General features: G+C 34.6%; 1 pseudogene; it reads right to left on the reverse strand.

Annotated features, from left to right (window-relative positions):
- Positions 1-508: 508 nt before the first annotated feature.
- Positions 509-16,446, reverse strand: part of LOC123276148 (regulator of DNA class I crossover intermediates 1-like) — a 60,892-nt pseudogene continuing 44,954 nt past the window's right edge.

Raw genomic sequence — 16,446 nt, forward strand, 5'->3', positions numbered from 1 at the left:
AAATAGAAAATATATTGTATCTAAAACTTAATGCCAGAAATTTTTACTGAGGGTATAATATTTAATGTAAGTAGCTAAGAAAATCTTATAATGAGGTTAGAAAACATATTTGATATTTAGTATTATTTTGTGTCTTAAAATCTTGGAAGAGAACATTTTGACTAAAACATGCAAATGTACCAAATCTAACAATAAATGTGACAAGAAAGCAAGTAAACATATTTTTAATCCACAAACAGCAGCATATCATAATATAATGAATAATCACCATAAGAATGATAGTAAATTTACATATATATTATTTTCTAAAAACTTGAAGATACTAAAGAAATATCTATGCAAAGCAAATGCATAAATTAATAATATTAAAATGTTTAAAAATAAACCATAAATATATCTTGTGACTACTTCCACCTTGTGCTTAGCTGCATTTTCTCATTGCTTATTATGTTAATGAAATTCTGAACATTAAGTGAAATGCTAAATCTCAGGCTGAGATCTTAGCATATTAGTTGTTCTTAAGGATTTCCTGTCCTCCAGTGGTATCTGCCTTAATATTTTCACTGCACCTTTCAACATTACAAAGAGAAGACACATCACTTATACATTTACATTTTGAAATTATATCACACTGTATGGCAGCATCTAACTTTTCTTTCATTACAGGTTCACTCTCAGTTTGTACCCATGCATCACATCTTGCAACCTGTACAGTGCAATTACTGCTTTTGTTTTGCACAATGAGTGCTGAATCACACTGAGACTGTGGAAACTGATCTGTCTTATCTTTAAGTGAGAACTGGTGAAAATTCTCATTTTGTTTATGAATTTTGGCATTGTTTTTAGCAATCCTATCATGTGGAAGTTTTGCCATCCTTTCTAAATAAAAACTGTTAGTTGTTTCTTTGGTTTTGATGGATCTCCTATTTGAATCTTCAATTTGCTGCAATATTTGATCTTCATCTTCAGACAGCTAAAAGAAATTTAGTAATTTTGCTGTAAATGATGCTTTAATTTTAAAAAATCATTCAATGACTTCAAAGCAGACATTCTTAAATTCACATCATGGAAAATTTCAAAATACAGAAGAGACTTTGGCAGGTGGCAAGTCAACCTGGACTTTTGATTTTTAAAAATCATGGAGGTTATGGATTTTTTAAATAACAAGAACAATAATGATAATGACAATCCTTGTATTAAAAATTCAAAAGAAAGGGTCGGCCCTGTAGTGTAGTGGTTAAGTCAGGCAGGCTCCACTTCAGCAGCCCAGGTTCATGGGTTCAGATCCCATGGACCTACACTACTGCCAAGCCATACTGTCTTGGCAACCCATATACAAAATAGAGGAAGATCGGCACAGATGTTAGCTCAGGGCTAATCTTCCTCAGCAAAAAAAAAAACAAAGAGGAAGATTAACAACTGATGTTAGCTCAGAGAGAATCATCCTCACCAAAAAAAAAAGAAAGAAAGCAAAAGAGCTAAAAAAGAGAAGGGGAATTTTGTCTCTTATCAGTCTCTATAATCACAGGCTACATCATCCCCCTACCCTTTCACACAGAGGAAACGATATACACCACACTCTTCAACCACTTAAAAAGAATGGAGTAGAAGTAATAACTTCGAAAGAAACAGTTGACACATATAACTTGTTCAACTATTCACTCATTGACTTTAGTCAAAAAATTTCTACATTGTATCTTTTATGGGCCCAGTCTCATAAAAGAAACAACTTAAGGAGAGTATCGGCTAACAGAAAATCAAATAGACAAAAGGAAAATTAAACAGCAATAAATATCACAACTGTTACATAAAAAGTCAAATTTTAAGTACTTTTAATAGGTTTATATTTCAATTTACTAGCTTGAATTTTTCAACTTCACAAAAAATTTATCTCTTAATTACTGCACTAACCAAAATATTCTTTTAGTGAAAATCTTATATAAAAGTACTGATTAGCCAAGCTAAAAAAAAAAAAAAAAGGCAGAGTTAACATTAAAAACCAAAATGAGGTATACGTCTCAGTTGTTTGGCACTGAAATAGGAAAAGTAAGCCCAAGAAACAGCATTAAGACTGGCTGCACACAAATTAGAGAAAACCAGCTCAATACATTTGTTTATTCAAGAAACAAGTATTTTTTAGCATCTGCAATGCAAGTGAAGCAGACACAGTTGCTGCCCTCTTAAAGCACACGTTCTCATTGGTGGAAATGGCATTAACCAAATAATCACACGTGTGCATATGTAATGACAGAATGAGAAAAGCACTATGAAAAACAAGTATGATGGACCTTGAGAGGATAATTGAGGGGCCTAATTTAGATTGAGGAACCAAAGAGGGGCTTTCAGAAGTAGCGACATATTTACGCTAAGACCTAAAGGATGAGTAACAGTAAGGCAGAGGAAACAGGATATATAAATAAATGCCCTGAAGCAGAAAAGAGACTGATAAACTAAGGAAAGTGAAATGTCATACGTGTGGAGTGTGGTGAGAGAGGGAGAACACCAGAAGTTGAAGATGTAGCCAGACTCTAAAGTAAAATAGAAATCCACTCATAGGAATAACATGATTCAATTTAAGTTTTCAAAAGATCACGATGACTGCTAACTGGAGAAAAAGTGGAACAAGAGTGGAAAATAGATCTCTTAGGAAACAACCACAATAGTTCAAGAACAAGATGATGGTACCTTAACTAGGGTATTGACACCAGAAGTTGAGGAAGTAGATAAATATGCCAAGTATTTTGGAAGTACAATTGACTGAATGAAGTGATGGAATGAATGTGGTTAAGGAAGGCAGATGAGGCAGAAAGAAATGACAGTTAATTACTAAGTTTCTAGAGTGAGTAATTGAGTGGACAAAAAGGTATCACTAATATAGGAAATATCAATAAAACTGACTTGGGGAGAAGAACAGGGGAATTCAGTTTGAGGAATAAAAATAAGGAGATATTTGTGAAACATCCAAGAAGAGGTATCCGCTAGGAAACTGGACATCTAAATAAGGATCTGGGCTAAAGTCATAAAGCTGAGAACTGTCATCAACTAGACAGTATATAAGTCATTGGAGCACATAACATCATCTAGAGTTTGGAATGTAGGTTAAGAGAAGAAAAGGATCCTGCAGCAAACCATAAACACTATGACATTTATATAGGAGGAAGGGTGGAAGAGAAGTAGACAAAGGCATAAAGTAGCACTCAAAGAGGTATGAAAAAACCAAAAGAGTGTGTTATCATAAAAGCAAAGAGAAGAAAATGTTTCAAAAAAAAAGAACATAATTTCTATTAATATTACTAAAAGTTCTTGTAAAATAAAAACTTCAGTGTCCAACGAATTTGACAAAATAGAAATCACTGGGGTCCTTCCTTAGCAAGAGCAGTTCAGATGGAAAGTGAGAGACAAAAGGTGGACGAAATGAATACGGAAGAATTGATGGAGGAGAATTCCATTAAATGTGATTTATGAGAAATGCAGCATTCCCACTCAGAACATAGCATGTCATTCCAATTATTCAGACGACAGTCTTCAGTAACACTTTAGTGTTTTCTTCATATAAGCCTTAAGGTTTTCTTTTTTCTATGTATTTTTGGTTGTTTTAGGGTTTCAATTCTTATGAGTGGGTTCTTTTAAAAACTCTTTTAAAAGAAACACAACTTTATCATATACACACACACATATCCTGATAAGATTGGCTTCTGTCAATAATAATGAACACATTCATTTATACTTTAATTTTATATTTCTGTTTACGTTCTTACATTTTTAATATTTTTCATTTTTTGTTTACATTTATATTTCCACTAGTTATTGTCTCAACTATTTGTTTCAGAATGTAAACGTACACTATGAGATATACAAAGAATTCTAAACTAGTATAGCATATATTAATAAGCAAAAAAACGAAAAGCATAACTTATCTCTGAACTAGAACTGAAACAACTATCTGTGGGCCTTGGAGAGTAACTGGTAGACCAACTACTCTGTGAAGACTCAAGATCTGAAAACGAACATTTAACTCATGAAGAATGGTATTTATTAATACTCTACTAAATATATACACAGGCAGCAGATATCAGCTGGTAAAATAAGTTTAGCTAACATACTGCAGAGCATTTTAAAAGTGTGCCAAAACTAGTTAAAACTTGAGAAACTCCGCATCTTGGATTTCTGACAGAGTATTACGGGTTTATTCTACACTTAAAAGTTTTTCATCTACAAGTAAAATAAGGGTACATAAGGCAAGAAAGGAGAACAGAGAAAATTCAATTGATTTTTTCTAATATACGAACAATGTTTTATGAACAAATAATTTAAATAATAATTTAAAGTGTCAACCTACAGGAAGGAGGAATAAGGCAAGTTGATTAAGTCCAAAAGCACCAGATATTTGCTAATCTAATAAACGAAGCTTCCTTGTACAATAAAAGCTGTATTTAAAAAATCAACTCAAAGCATCCAGTCCGATATTCTTTCATTATGTGCTTAATGTGTTCTCTTATGATAGCAAGTAAAGTTTAAAAATAGGCCTGAGAAGTAGGTCATGACTCCTCACAATGCATAAATACTGTAGACCAAGAGGGACGTGCATTCACACTAAAGTAGCAACAAAAACAACAAAAAGTACCTACCACCAAATCTAACAAGAGACATGCAGAATCTACTTGAGGAAAACTTTAAAGTGCTTAAAGGTGTTCTAAACAACTATTAAAGATACAAAATTAGGCTGAATTAACAAAAAGACATCCCTTGTTCTTAGATAGGTCTACTCAACATCATTAGTATAATAATCCACACTAAATCAATATATACACTTAGCATTTTCCTGATAAAACTAAAATATTTCTTTGGAGCTACACAAGTTGATTTTAAAGTTTATATAAAAAATAATCAAAATTAGCCAGAAAAATCTTTAAAAAGTACAAAGGGAGGTGTAACTGTTTTAGAAATTAAGCATACTATAAAGCACTTACCATAAAAATAGTACAGTATTAGCACACAAAGATTAGGAAAGACCAGTAGAACAGTAAAGAAAGCCCAGCACATATGAAAAGTTAGTACATAAAAAAGGTGGTATCACAAATGCCTAGGGAAAAGATGCATTTTAAAAGCCTGAATCAATACACATCTCACACCTTAAATCACAATAAACTCTAAATGGATTAAAGATTTAAGCGTAAAAATATAAAATCATACTAACACTAGAAGAAAACATTAAGTGAATTCATTTAACCTGGGAGTGTAGAGTCTTTCTAATCAAATCCAGAAGTATAAAAGAAAAGATGAATAAAATCAACCACATAAAAAAATACATTAATCCTTTGGCAAAGCAGGAGATATCATAAGCAAAGTCAAAACAAATCAAAAACCAATAATGAACTAGGAGGAAATATTTGTGACATATCACAAAGACCTAAATCTCTTTAATATATAAAGAGTTCTTACATATCAAGAAAAAAAATACCAAAAATTCAATTGGTCAAAAGACATGAATGGAGACTTTAAAGAAAAAGAAATGAAAACAGACATTAAATATTTTTAAAAGACGCTCAACTTCACTTATAGAAAAAGAAAAGCAAACTTAAACTGCCATCTATCCGTCTGTCTACCTATCTATTTTTATAAAACTCACAAAAATTCCCAAGTTTGAACACAATCCCTGTTGGTGAGGCTGTGGAATAAAAAGGCACATTTCTGGTGAGATTGCCAAATGATGCAACAGGGAATTTGGTAATATCTATCAAAATTGAATTTTGGCAATAATAACTACACAAAAAAACAATGTATCCCCCCTTTGACACAGCAATCCTACTCCTAGAAATTATCCTGAAAATGTACCTCCACAATTAAGAAACATATACACAAAGTTGTTCACCAAGCATTGTTTATAAGAACGCAATACTGGAAACAAACCAAATGTCCACCAACAGGGCATGACTGAATAAACTATAGCCCATCCACATAATAGATTACCAAATTGTCATAAATAAGGGATGAAGAAATGTCTAGTACTAAGATGGAGAAATCTATAAGAAACTTACTAAATAAATGAATCCATTTAATTCATCTATAAAATATCCTATATTATACAAAATATCCTATACTACATTTAAGTGAGAAAAGTGGAGAACTAAGACTCATGTGAATATGTGTGTTTATATATTCTTAGGCTTTATTTTGAAGAAAAACAGAACACAACAAAACATAGTAAAATGATAAACCATAAACCAATAAAAAAGTTACTCATATGAGGCAAAAGGAAATAGGGCAGACAAGATAGGATAGAAACCAGACTACTGGTTTACACTTCAAAAATTTAAATTAAATCCAAAAGAAGAAAGTTGATAAAGATTTCTAGGTATCCTAGCAAAGTAGATATCCGAAAGAATCATTCCATCACAGAATATCTAAAAAGTACCACAAACTATTTTTCATAAAAAGACAGTATAGACTAAAATGACCACTCAAATATGAAGTATTTGCTACACACAGCCTACAAGCAATTAGAATCTAGTATATATATATGAAAGATATATAGGATATATACATATATATCTACATATGGAAAAGATATATCCTATAAGGAAAGCCAAACTTTCTAAAAGAAATATGACCAATAGACATGAAAGGTATTTCACAGATAAACAGGGGTGGCAAATCAACCTAATTAATCATGGGAAATATAAATTAAAATTACAATGAAATACCAGATTCCAACAATGATAAAAAGCTGATCCAGTGTTAGTGAGAATATGGAACAACTAAGAGTCTTAGCTCCTGCAAGTGGGAGTTTAAACTGGCACAACTACTTTATAAAACAATTTTGTATTACCTAGAATAGATGAAGATGCGCATTACATTTGAACTAGCCAATTCTACTCCTTGACTCATATTCAAGAGAAATTTTTTATACATGTGTGCCAGGAGAAATGTCAAGAATTGTCCAAGTAGCATTGTTTATTATAGCAAAATATTCAAAACAATCTAAATAACCAATGCCAGAAAATGTATAAATTGAGGTACATTCACACAACAGAAGGTTGCATAGCAGTAAATAAATAATGAAGTATACTAGAGTCACAAATATCAGAGTGGGTGAACAAAGAAAAGAAAGTTGCAGCAAAATATATAGCATTTGCCTCAATCTGTGAACAGTTCAAAACCAAGCAATGTAAAAGTCTATGTATGATACCATAAAAACAAATTCAGGATAATAGTTACCTCTTGGGGGCAGGATAGGAAATGCAATTGAGAAGATCTTCAAATGTACTGATTACGTATTATTTCTTAAGCTACAAAGTGAGTACAAGGGTATCTATTTTACTATTATTCGCTAAAATGTACATATATGTTACATATATTCATCATGTATAACACATTTTATAAAAGATAAAAGTAGTTTTGAAGACAATTGCATTACTAGTATATTCTAAGATATCTAGGAAACATATTTGCTGGCAAAAACCTAAAAAAAAAGCACTTAAAACAATTTCCACTTAAATGTTAGTTTTTTTAAAAGAAAAAAAATTCACTTATACTGACAGACTTTCGTAGTAGAGGTTGGCCTGCCTTTTAAAGAACACGTTCCTCCTTTTTCCATCAGAATCTAAAAGAAAAATAAAATTTAAGAACTCCTAAGTATACACAATAATATCCACTTATAGCTCCCTTTTCACCCCACCAAATCATTTCACAGTACTCTTCCTTCATATTACTTTAATTCCACAAAGATAATTTTAAACTCACAAAGAAAAATTTGCCTATGACAAACAATAAAACAAAACAAAATTGAAATTCATTTAGAAACAGCAAGCAACAGAAGAGACACTTGATAAGAAATGAATTGACAAAAAAGAAAGGATTCAGGTAATCATAACAAATGCAGCTGAAAAAAGGAAAAGATACTAAAGCAATTTGGAGATTTATTCTGTTTTTCTTTTTCTAATTTGTTAAGTTGGATATCAGTTCATTTATTTTCAGGTTTTTCAAATAGTAAAAGCTCTTAGAGGTATCAATTTTCTACAGAACACACCATTGGTTTTGGTTTTCATCAATTTCTATGTAATTTGTAATTTATTTTCATTTCCTTTTCTTTTTTTCTTTTTCAAAACCAGAGTGTTTCTTAATTTTCAAGAAGATAAGGGAGGTTAAGCAACTTCTTTTCCTCTTCTTTCGTTCTAATTTAATGAATTTTTTATTAGAGAATATGGCTATGAATCTCTCCTTAGATAAATCTCTTAGACTTTCTTTGTGGCTTACTACATGAATTAGGTTTGCAAATATAGTAGGGACTTATAGAAAGCATATATTCTCTGTTGGTGGGATATACAGTTTTTGATAGACAGATAAGTAGCATAAAGGAGAAACCATCTAGTTGTTCACCAAACATGTTTCCCTTTCCTTTTAAGCATACAGCTAAAACACATTTCCTACCCTCCCTTGGAGTTGGTTTGGACACGTGATTTAAGTTCTGGTCATGGGTAAAGTGGTGTACACCACTGCCAGTGCTGGCCCATAAAAATTTTCTCCACAATCCTCCACTTCCTTTTCCCTTCCACTATACCCAGTATCAACAAGTTGGAAACCTACCAGTTGAAGATACCAGAGTCCCTACCAGCTTGGAGCCCTGAATAACTTTGTCGAGCAAAGCCTCTTTTCTAACCTCACTATTTAATCATTTAAAAAGCCTTGTACATTCAACTCTTAGAATATTCAAGCCCCAAACCTGCACCAGTAAGATACAAGCTGAGAAAGCTATATAGACCCCCAAGACAGGCAAACACTCCAATATCCACTTCAGATCTGTTGATAGAGGATAACAGACAAATAAAATGGTCCCAAAGAGAAGAAACTAAATTATTTAAGGAATTTCCCCATCCTCTAGGATAGCAAGATTTTCACACAATGTCTGCCCAGCAGGATTTCATGATCGGTATGGATCAGTAACTCTGTATCACCTCTTCTTCTCCTTTCTGAATGGGCTTGTCATTGAATTTTTACTCTCCTTGTTCCAATAATATATATTTTATTTATATATATCTTGCCATCTTTTTATTTTTAACCTCTATTATTATGTTCTACATGTTTCTTGAAAAACTATAAAGATTATTTTTTTCTTCTCAATTTGATGTTCTTGGAATCTTGTTAAGAAAAATCAACCTCTTTATATTTCATATATTAATTGCTAAGCAGTTTTCATTCCTTACATTTTACCTTTCCCATTTATCTAAAAGTTATTTCATTCTTTCCCATCTTGATCAGGTTTCCTAGTGTGACATCCCCACTCCCTTGAATTCTGAATATCTTCTACGTGTCTTTATTTCTCTAGTGATTACCTTCCCATTGGTAACAACCATAATTTAAATCTTATTCCTCTACTACTTTAAAATTAAATAAGTTCCAGTTCAAGACGGCAATGTAGGAGGATCCTGAACTCACCTCCTCCCACAGACACACCAAATCTACAGCTACATACAGAACAATTTCCTCTGAAAGAAACCCCAAAACAAGCTCAGAGACTCCCATACATCAGGGGAATGAGAAAAAACCCACAGTCAAATGGGTAGGAGAGGCCGAGACACAATCTTACCATAAACCCCACCCTGGGCATGATCCACAACCAGGAGGGAACCCACAACTCTGAGCTTCTCCCCAAGGAGTGAATGGCTTGACCCTCATATCTGGTACTTGAACTTTTAAGACCTTCACCAAAGAGATAAGCCCCCAAAACGTCAAGTTTTGAAAGCCAACAGGGCTTGTGTCCATGAGACCCACAAGGCTACACGGAACTGAAAAACAGTTCCTAAAGGGCTCGCACAGGCTCACCATGCTGCACCCCAGGGCCTAGAGCAGAGGCAGCTCACTGACTATCCAGTCTTTCTGTGAAACAAGCCTATTAGCTTATCCTCATAGCTGCAAACTAAGAGTCAGGCTTCTAATTAAACTCACATCTAAGGGCTGACTGTAATCCTCTCCAGTGAACTCGGAGGCTGGGTACCATCTTTCCACTCTCCCGCTGCCTCGCTCATGGTCACCAGTACCTTGCAGAATGGAGCTTACATTTGAGGGTCCCACAGGACTGTAACAAATGGAGAAAGAGTTCCTAACTGGCTATCCTCCAGGGCAAAGCAAAGAGACAGTAGATTGAATCGCACCCCAATCCTTCTGTGAGAGAAGCCTATTTGCTTATCTTAAATCTTTGGCCTAAGGAGCAGGCTTCTAATTTAACACACATCTACAGGCCTACTGAAATATTCTCCTAAGACCATAGAGCCCAGTGGGCACCATCTTCACAGTCCAACTCTGCCTTGCTCCAAGTCACCAGTATCTCCCAGAAAAGAGCTTGTGCACATTGTCTGGAGGCCCAGTTTTCGCAGCTGCCACCCATGGGATGCCCCTTGATCAGCTGGCTCTGGCAGCCAACAAGGCTTTGAAGAGGATCAGAATTGGCCATCTGAGCCAGCCCTGATGGCCTAGTGGTTGAAGTTCGGTGTGTTCCACTTTGGTGGCCTGGGTTTGGTTCCCGGGCATGGAACCACATGGCTCATCTGTCAGCAGCCATGCTGTGGCGGCAGACCACATAGAAGAACTAAGACTTACAACTAGAATATACAACCATGCACTGAGGCTTTGGGGAGGGGAAAAAAATGAAAGAGAGAGGAAGATTGGCAATAGATGTTAGCTCAGGGCAAATCTTTCCCAGAAAAAAAAAAAAAAAAGAATTTGCCACCCCAAAATGTGTCTCTTTGCCTTGATTATTTTAAGGACAAAAGAGTCTTTGACTCTTTGAAAGAAATTCTGACCTTCCCCCTAACTGCCTAAAAGAATTTAAGATAGAATGGCCTGTCCCAGGAAGGAGATATCACCATAGATAATTCTAGGTGTGGTAGACAGAAAGACATCTAGCAAGGGCCATTTTATCAAAAGATCTCTTTCAGTTCCCATTGTCTACAGATGGCCCAGCAAACACTTGTTTATCAAACATTTGCATTTCCATCGTCATGTAAATTGCCTTCCTCTCCTTTGAAATCCCAAACCACTACCCCCAATATCCTCCTTTATCTTTAGCTGAAGATGGTATTAAGGTGGCAATTTCAGCCACTCCAGCAAGATTTTCCTGGGTTTCTCCCATGTACATATGTTATCAAACTTTGATTCTCTCCTGTTATTCTGTCTCATGTCAATTTAATTCTTAGACCAGCCAGAAGGACCCAGAGGGTAGAGGAATTGTTTTCCTCCCCTACAATTTACGTTCACAGGTCCTACAGGACTATAATGAACAAAGAAAGAGTTCCTAACCAGCTACCGGTCCAGGGCACAGCAGTGAGGCAGCAGACTGAAATGCCCGTCTTTCTGTGAAAGAAGCCTATTAGCTTATCTTCATACCTGTGGCCTGAGGGTCAAGCTTCTAACTAAGCACAGACCTAGGGGCTAACTGCAATCCTCCCCAGAGACCAGGAAGCCCAATGGTTACCATCTTCACACTCTCCATCTGTCCCACCCTAGGTTGCTAATGTCTCCAAGAAAGGAGATTGTGCACATATCTAGCACCAGGGTTTCTGTGTCAGCTGCCCAAAAGACACATCCCTTGATAGCCTGGCTCTGGTGGCCAGCAGGGCTTGTGTTCATAGATTCAACAGGATGTCAGCAAACAAGCAGTTCTTATATGGCTATCACACCAGGGCTCAGTGCAGACGAGCACACAGAAATGCTCATGTCAAAGTCTTCCCATGAATGAGGTATATTTACATACTTCAAAAGCTGCTGCATCAGGGTCCAGTTTCCAATTAGACTGAATCTAGATGTTGACTGAGATCTTCCCTATTGGGACACCGGCAGGTTTTTGCACACCCTCAAATACTGGGAGCCACAAAAAATAAAGCAGACTGCTTGAACAACCACAAAGGTTTGAGAGACAACCAAGAGCTACAGCAGGGTTGAAACATAAGGTTCATCTCCTGCACGAGGCCACTTCTTCAAGACTAGAGAGGTGGCTGTTTTACAGAATGCATGGAAACCAACACAGAGAATCAAGGAAAATAAAGAAACAGAAGAAGACATTCCATATGAAAGAACAAGATAAAGCCTCAGAAAAAGACCTTAATGAAATAAGTGATTTACCTGATAAATAGTTCAAATTAGCCATCATAAAGATGCTCACCAAGGTCAGGAGAAAAATACATGAACAAAGTGAGAATTTCAACAAAGAGAACATAGCGTAGAAAGTATAAGAAAAATACCAAAAATAAATCACAGAGCTGAAAAATACAATAGAAAGGTACAAAAGAAGACTAGATGAAGCCAAAGAAAGGATCAGCAAACAAAAAGACAGGGCAGAGGAATTTACCCAATCAGAAGAGCAAAAAGAAAAAGGAATGAAAAAGAATGAAGATAGCACAAGGAACTTATTGACAACATCAAGTGGACCAATATTTGTATTATAGGGGTCCCAAAAGAAGAAAGGGGCAGAAAATTTATCTAGAGAAATTATGACTGAAACTTCCCTAACGTGGGGAAAGAAACAGACATCCAGATCCAGGAAGCCCAGAGAGTTCCAAATGAGATGAACTCAAAGAGACCTCACCAAGACACATTATAATTAAGTTATCAAAAGTTAAAGACAAGGAAAGAATCTTAAAAACAGCAAGATAAAAACAACTTGTTACATCCAAGGAACCCTCATAAGACTATTAGCAGATCTTAAGCAGAAACTTTGCAGGCCAGAAGGGAGTGGCACAACATATTCAAAGTGCTGGAAGAAAAAAACTGCTAGTCAAGAATACCCTACCCAGCAAAGCTGTCCTTCAGAATAGAAGGATAGATAAAAAGTTTTCCAGACAACAAAAAGCTAAAAGAGTTTATCATCACTAGACTGGCCTTACAAGAAATGTTAAAGGGACTTTCAGCTAAACCGAGAGGGCCCTAAATCAGTAACAGGAAAACATATAAAATTATAAATCTTACTGGTAAAGGTAACTATATAGTAAAATTCAGAATAATCTAATGTTGTAGGTGATGAGTTAATCACTTATAAAGCTAGTATGAAGGTTAAAAGACAAAAGTACTAAAAATAACAACTACAATGTTTTGTTAATAAATACACAAGATAAAAAGATATAAGTTGTGACATCAAAAACATAAAACTTGGGAGGGCAGTAAAAATTTAGATCTTTAGAATGCATTCAAACTCAAGTTTTTAAGAACTTAGAATGTTATAAGTTGTTTTACATAAGCCTCATGGTAACACAAAGCAAAAACCTACAGTAGATACACAAAAGATAAAGAAAAAGGAATCCTAAGCACACCATTACAGAAAATCATCAAATCACAAAGAAAGAAAAAAAGAAAAAACAAAGGAATTACAAAACAGTCAGAAAAAAATGAACAAAATAGTAATAAGTCCACACCTATTAATAATTACTTTAAATGTACATGGACTAAATTCTCCACTCAAAAAATATGGAGTGGCTAAATAGACTGAAAAAACAAGATCCATCTATATGCTGCCTATAAGAAACTCACTTCAGAGGTAAGGACACACACAGTCTGAAAGTAAAGGGACAGAAAAAGATATTCCATGCAAATGAAAACCAAAAAAAAAACCTGGCATAGCTATACATATATCACACAAAATAGACTTTAATACAAAGAGACTTGGAGACAAAGAGAGTAATAAGAGACAAAGAAGGTCATTATATAGTCATGCACCACATAAAAACGTTTCATTCAACAACAGACTGTGTATACAACAGTGATCCTTTAAGAAAAGTAACATATAGTCTAGGTGTGTAGCAGGCTATACCATTGAGGTTTGTGTAAGTACTGTAAGAGAGGAAGAAATTTTCCTCTACTCTTCTAGGTTTTTCTGGCTGATCTAAAAATTAAATTGACACGAGGCAAATTAACAGGAGAAAAACAAAAGTTTAATAACATGTACACATGTGAGAAACACAATAAAACCAAGTAACTAGCCAAAGCCTTCACCTTAAATATCATCTTCAGGTAAAGACAAAATAAGATGTTGGAGATGAAGAGAGTCAGGGACTTGAAAGGGAAAGAAGGCAATTCACAGGTAAGTGAAAAGGAGCAAATGCTTAGAAAACAAGTGTTTGGCCACAGAAACAGAAAAACACAGAAGGGAGTCCAAAAATCAGGCTTTTCTAGGTGCCTTCCTGTCTATCACCTAGTTCATGTTATGCTAAGGTGATAGCTTGCTTCCTGAGACAGCTCTTTTTAATCTGAATTCTTTTAGGCAGTTAAGGGGTAGGTTACAAGACAAACTTTCTAAGTCTTTTTTTCTCAAAAATAGCCTAAAACAATCCTCACGTTAAAGAGACACATTTTGGGATGGCAAATTTTGTTCCCCTTTAGTATGCTCTATGAGGTTCTCATAATGATGAAATTGCCTACTGACGTATTTCTCAGAATGTATCCCGTCATTAAGCAATGCATGACTGCATAATAAAAAAGGGGTGAATCCAACAAAAGGATATGACATTTGTAAATATTTATGCACTCAACACAGGAACACCAAAATAAATAAAACAAATATTAACAGACCTAAAGAGAGAAAATATACAACAATACAACAGTAGGGGACTTTAATACCCCACTTTCATCAAAGGATAGATCATCCAGTCAGAAAATCAATAAAAACATATTGGCCTTACATGGCACTTTAGACCAGATAGACCAAACATACATACACAGAACATTCCATCCACAAGCAACAGAATACACATTCTTCTCAAGCACACAAGGAACATTCTCCAGGATAGACCATATGTTAGGCCACAAAACAAATCTTAATAAATTTAAGAAGACTGAAATCACATTAAACATGTTTTCTAACTGCAATGACGTGAAACTCAAAATCAATTACAAGAAGAAAACTGGAAAATTCACAAATATGTGGATATTAAATAACATGCTCCTGAACAACTAATGGGTCAAAGAAGAATCAAAAAAGAAATTAAAAAATATCTTGAGACAAATGAAAATGGAAATACAACATACCAAAACTTATGGGATGCAACAAGAGCAGTTCTAAGATGGAAGTTCCTGGTGATAAATGCCCACATTAAGAAACAAGAAAGATCTCAAATAAACAACACAGCTTTACACCTCAAGGAACAAGAAAATGAACAAACTGAACCTAGTTAGTAAAAGACGGAAATAACAAAGATCAGAGTGAAAATAAATGAAATAGACACTAAAAGACACTAGAAAAGATCAATGAAACTAAGAGCTGGTTTTTTGAAAAGACAAACAAAATTGACAAACCATTAGCTAGACTTAACAAGAAAAAAGAGAGAGGACTCAAATAAATAAAATCAGAAATGAAAGAAAAGCCGTTACAACTGATATCACAGAAATAAAATGCATCATAAGACACCATTATGATTAATTATACAACAACAAACTGGACAATCTAGAAGAAAAAGATAAATTTCTAGAAACATACGACCTACCAAGACTAATTCATGAAGCAATAGAAAATATGAATAGACTTATTACTAGTAAAGATATCAAACCAGTAATCAAAAACTTCCCAATGTCAAAAGTCCAGGACCAATGGCTTCCACTGGTGAATGTTGCCAAACATTCAAAGAAGAATTAATACCTATCCTTCTCAAACTATTTCAAAAAAGAGAAGAGGAGACAACTCTTCCAAACTCCTTTTATGAGGCCAGCATTACCCCGATATCCAAACTAGTCAAGGACACCACAAGAAAAGAAAATCACAGGACAATATCCCTGATGAACATACATACAAAAATCCTCAATAAAACATTAACACTTCAATCTAGGTGAATGGCACTATCCCATCAACTACTCATTTACCCAAATAATAAATCCAGATCTCCTTCAATGTTTTCCTTCTCCCTTAACTAATCAACAACAACTATCAAATCAAGATCTTCTAAATCTTTGTGATAGCTCTTCCCTCATTTCCATCCTTACTTACACTGCTCAACTTCAAGCCCTCATTATTTTTTGCCCTGCCTTGAGTCATGCCACTTCTCAAATCTCTCATTGTTGCTAGAGTCAACTTTTTAATACTCACATGTCATCAAACTCCTCTACTAAAATTTTTTCAGTGGCTCTGTTTGGTGACAGAAAATAAAACTGGTATATGTCATGTAAAGTCTTTTATGATCTAGCCCTTTATATTGTCTAGAATTATCTTTTGCCATTTCACCATCGCTTGTAATTTACACTATAGTAGTAGCAATAACAACAACTGGAATGAAGTTACTTTGCAGCTTCTAAAATAAGCTATACTCTCTCACTTGTTAGTTTCTATCTATGTTGCTTCTTCTTCATAGTATGAAGGCAGTTTGTCCATTTGGTAAACTTATTAATTGATATCCAGATCAAAAGTTTTCTCCTCTATTACATCTTCCTCCTGACTAGCCATGAAACTTAGAATTATTTTTTACTTGTCTC

Source organism: Equus asinus, chromosome 3 (assembly GCF_041296235.1).
Source record: "Equus asinus isolate D_3611 breed Donkey chromosome 3, EquAss-T2T_v2, whole genome shotgun sequence".
NCBI lineage: Eukaryota > Metazoa > Chordata > Mammalia > Perissodactyla > Equidae > Equus > Equus asinus.